Below are 5,301 nucleotides of genomic sequence, written 5' to 3' on the forward strand. Positions count from 1 at the left end.
TTTCCGCGGGATTTAAAGTGCCAAAATTTAACTTGTATGATGGGCATGGGGATCCGATAGCCCATTTATGGGTCTTCTACCGTAAAATGAGAAATGTTGGCGAGAAAGATGATTTGTTGATGGCGTATTTTGGTGAGAGCTTGACTGGGGCAGCTTTGGAATGGCATAATCGTCAAGATGTTGGTAAGTGGCCTACATTTGGTGATATGGCTCAAGATTTTGTTTGATACTTTCAATACAAATCTGGTGTTACCCCAGACCGCTCTTCCCTATCTAGAATGGAAAAGAAACTGGAGTAAAGCTTTAGGGAATTTGGGCTCAGATGGAGGGAGCAAGTTGCTCAAGTTAGTACCCTGATTGGTGAAAAAAAATGGTTGAGCTTTTCCTACAAGCCCAGGGGCCCACCTACTTCAGTCATTTAATCCCGGCCTTGGGTAAGCCTTTCAATGATGTGTTAAAAATGGTGTAGATGGTGGAAGAGGGAATCAAGTCAGGCAAAATTATGATTATTCGGCATTGAAAGATACTACGCGAGACATTCAGAACATCCCAGTAAGTATGGGTGGAAGAAAGAGAAATAGAAAAGATGATCTGATGGACCTTCCTGCTCAATACTTCCAGCCTCGACATCGTCCCCATGGATATCCTTGTGCACCAAATGACCCTCCCCAATGCTACTTCTCTCCACATAACTCCCAAAGTCATACATCACTTTCCGAGTACACAGCTCCACAAAATGCCTATCCACCCCCACGAGCCTACCGAAACCCCCTAGATCAGGTTTCCGGCCCAATCAAGCATTTAAGAATGAGAGGTTGCAGAGACAGAAAACCTTTACTCTATTGGGAGAGTTATATGCCAGTCTGTTCCAGAGGCTAAGGAAATTGGACATGTTGAAGCCGATTCAGATAAAAATGTCAAACCCTCTTCCAAAGAAGTTTGATTTTTCTCAAAGGTGCGCATATTGCTCAGATGCCCTGGGGCATGACATAGAGTAAGTGTTGGCTTTTGAAGAAAGCAATTCAGAAGCTTATTGATGCAGGTGACATTGTCGTGCAAAATCCAGATGCAGCAGACACTCGCCTAGGGCCATTGCCTGTGCGTAATGAGATACATATGGTGTGTATGATTTATTTTGAAAAGGAATATGAGAATTCTTCTGAGATCATCGGAGGTCCACGCGCTACGAAGCTTTCAGCGCTATCAGAGGTTGATCCTAAGAATGAGCAGGCACAGGGAACCCAACAGCAATTTGTTAAGAACAATGTGATGGAGACTTGTGAATGTCCTAGTATTATTGATGTAGAAGTCAGTGGCTAAGATGCTGAGTTTGGTGATTGGAAAGACGCTCTTTTCTTGGTTAGCCAGGGAGGAGTTTTGGTGGTTTATTTTGGTGTCATTTCTGTTGTCCAGGTTATTCCAAGGTTGTAATCCAGATATTGTCTTGTGACTCAAACCCTTCTATCTATTTATTTTGCCTAGTTGTTTAGTCATAGTAGCTCGTTTAGTGTTGTCTATGTTTGTTCTAGGTTTGTAACCCCAATTTAGTTTGCTTGTTTTGTTTTTCAAATCCTTTCACCAGCTGTCTAATGCAATTTTCTATTTTCTGTAACTGCTAGTCATTTTTGTTTAGTTCTCTTTTCTTTTATAGTTCTTTTCCTGTTGACTCTAATGACATGACATGCATGCATAATTCTGAGCCTGGTTTTAAAAGTCAATTTAGTCATGAAGCAATGAAGCAATTTTGAAGATGTAGGGGCATACGAGGGGAAATAAGCAAAGGCATTTTGAGATCACTTCAAGCCCGAATTGTGTAAAACTGGGGCAGATAGAATATAAAGAAACCTTATTAAAATGCATCATGCCGCATCAGGTTGAAGCAAAAGGCAAGTTTGCCCAAATTGACAAAGGTCGTTCGTGGTAATGAGAGTGGGGGTGTTGTCCAAAGGTGCTTTGTAGTTAACAGATGCAGAAGGCGAATGTGTGGATATGGTTATCAAATCTGGTACAATCAAAAGATGTTACAAATGTTTTCCTTGGTTTGTTTAATTGTGTAGTTTGCACTTGGCATGTTTTGGAGATTGAAATGACGAAGGCATTTTGTTCTTCTATTTAAACACTTTATCCTTCGTTACCCCTTTGAGCCTTATTTATTTCCTTTCATATCCCTCTTTCGGAATCAGTAGCAAAGATCAGAAATGCAAGTGTGAAAGATAAGTAAAGGAAAAAGAGAAAAGAAAAAGAAGAAAAAGGGAGAAAAATAAGAAGAAAAGGAAAAAAAGAAGAAAAAAAAAGAAAGAAAGAAAAAACAACAAAAAAACAAAACAACAAAAAGAGAAAAAGAAGAAAGAAAAGAAAAGAGGAGAAAGAGGAAGAAAAAAGGAAAGCAAAATCACAAAAACAAAGTAACTCCTATGACATGATCTACGTTCGACCTGATTCCTTTTAAGGATACGTAGGCAGCCTCATAGTTCGGTCCAATCAAAAATAAAAATCCAAAAGTTCCCAAGCAAGAAACTGGGGAAGAAGTTGTGGTTCTTGTAAGAAATTTGATTTCGAAAGTTGTAATCTTGAACCCAAATGAGTTGCTTTGAGCCTTTTGATACCCTTTCTTTCTAACCCCATCCAAAAGCCCACGTTACTTTCCAAAAAAAGACCTTTCGATCAGTCTCCAGAGCTGCCACACCTCCTATTTACCTACACCCCCATAAGGGGTAGTAAGGGAGTTTTTTCCAATTTAAAGTGACAATCGAAAGAAGATCATTTTTTATTAAAATTCAGATTCACCACTTCGAATAATTTATGGTGTCCCAAGTCACCGGTTCAAATCCCGAATCGAGGAAATATTGACTCTGTTCTATAGTCCGCGAACACAAAAATCCAGGTAAGGAATTCTGTTAACCCGGGAGAAGGTGTTAGGCATTCCCGAGTTCCGTGGTTCTAGCACGGTTGCTCAGCTGTTTTTATTGGCCTAATTATTTGACTTTAAAAACACTTTTAAACCTATGTGCATTTTACTTCAAACTGCTTTAATTATTTTAAGGAGGTCAGCGTCATCTAAAACACGTCTTTGGACCATGCCACATGAAATGCACTCGCAGTCCGAGACACATTTTATTTAACGTAGTTAAGATTTGGATTTGGGTTACATGAAATGCACACCCGAATTTAGGAAGGTAATTTTAAATTACGCGCCTAAAGAAACTACGCATTTTCAACTTTGCGAGGGCCATGGAAGTTCAACTAAATGGCGTGCCTCGATTTCTAAGGATTCAAGTATTAATTAAATGAGGGCCATGCATTTTGAGATTTTGTTTGGCACGGCACACCTCAAATATTAAAGAAAAACATTCAACCAAGCAATTGGAAAATTCACAGCACATGATAAACAGTGCATAGGTTAAAAACCAAACGACCAAATATGATAAAAAGCACATGAAGCCAATTAACAGAATGAAACTTCATCACATTCTGCCCAAACAACACAGCCACACATCCACACATCTACAATTTATCAGAGAATCGACGATTGGTTTACGCGCTCAAGCAACACAGCCACACATCTGAATGTTCATACACACAATATGTTTTAAATATCATCAAGATTTATTAGATTCATACAACTCCAATTGATTAGACCCAATTCAATTCAACAATTTCTCATTTCTGCAAAATTAGTCCTTAGTTTGAGCATTTTATCACATTGCAACATAGTTGAGTGATTTCAGGTTGCAGTCAATTGAGCTGCATTTGATTAGCAATGGTGAAGGACACTTCAAAAAGCCTTTCATTTGCAAAATTAGCTCGCTATTCCAGGTGTTAGAATTGTAATTTGTCACTACTGGGAATCAACTTCACATTTAAAGCAGGTAAAAGGAAAGACGACAGAATCATGAGCCAAGTTCGACATAAACTCGTGTAATACTAGCAAACCAGTCATGTGAACTCAGAAAACAATAAACCAAATGATATATTCAGGACCCAAATCATACAAATATGAGTCTATGAATTGAAATAGATACCGAGCTAGCGAGATGGGATATCAACCACATAGAGATGAGTTATTATTGGCTCAATTTACTGCTGAAATAGGGCTAATAAACCAACGGGTAGGCTTAAAATAGGTAAAAATGCATTTGGTACAAACATACAGGAAGAACAGCTTGGCATTCCAGTGAAATCAAACACAAATCAATATGATTGATTAACTCTCCATGTTGCCAAAAGGAGAGTTCAAACAGATGAATGCAGCAAACCTCATCTCAGACATTACTACATGTCATCTTACTCAAATTTACCAGTCGATGAAATGGGACATAGATTCACCCTATGATGTTATAGCAGCCATGAGTCCAAACAGATTTAGCATCTACTTTAATACTCGCAGAAGTTAGCAGAAGAAAACAAGGCAGAAACCAACAACCAAATTAAGACAACCACTAAAAGGAAATCAGTATTTTGGAACTAAGATGATCCAGTAGTAGAAGGGTACATCTGAAGCTATCAAGCCAAGGAACCAAATTCCATGTTTTCAACGACCATTTCGGGATCCTAATTCACAAAACTCAACCTACAGGCAACAAGAGTCAGAGAGATCTAACATGGATCATGTTCAGACAGTGGGACTAAGCTTTAAGTCAAAGAGCAGAAAACATGGATAGAGTTAATATCATTTCAAATCATGAAGACCTCATTTAATCTAACAATATATTACCACACAAACGCACTAGATAAAACAATCAAGCGTCATAGAACGAAAAATAGAAACATTCAAGCTTTTTCATATAGGAAAGTCACATCGGATTTTCGAGTTTTATGCTAGTGACAAAGAATCATCAGGATGCCAATTCTAATACAAAAGATATGAGAATGAGATGAACCTGTCAAAGTTTCCAATTGATCTTTCAGTAAATTATAGAAATCGAGATGAAATGAATCAGATGAATCCGCAACAAATAAGTCAATCAAGACCTCTAAACAAAAATGGAAAACATCAACTTTTGAACAGAAAAACAGCTTCGATAGCGACGAGCTCGTTTAAATCAACTTCGCTTTGAACAAGAACCAGAGAAGGAAAACAGAACCCCTTTTTCGGAAATTTTCTGATTTCTGAAGCAAACTATGAACTAACTAAAAACTCGAAATTGTTTAGCATTTTTAAAATAGAGAAGAGGACGGAATAACAAATAAAAAAAATAAAAAAATCAAAACTCAGTCCTCAATCTTTTATCTCTGTTCTAATACCAGAAATCAAAGAGCAATGAAGGAAGAAATCTCCCTCAAAATCTTTTTCCAAAAAAA

Source organism: Nicotiana sylvestris, chromosome 3 (genome assembly GCF_000393655.2).
Source record: "Nicotiana sylvestris chromosome 3, ASM39365v2, whole genome shotgun sequence".
Taxonomy (NCBI): domain Eukaryota; kingdom Viridiplantae; phylum Streptophyta; class Magnoliopsida; order Solanales; family Solanaceae; genus Nicotiana; species Nicotiana sylvestris.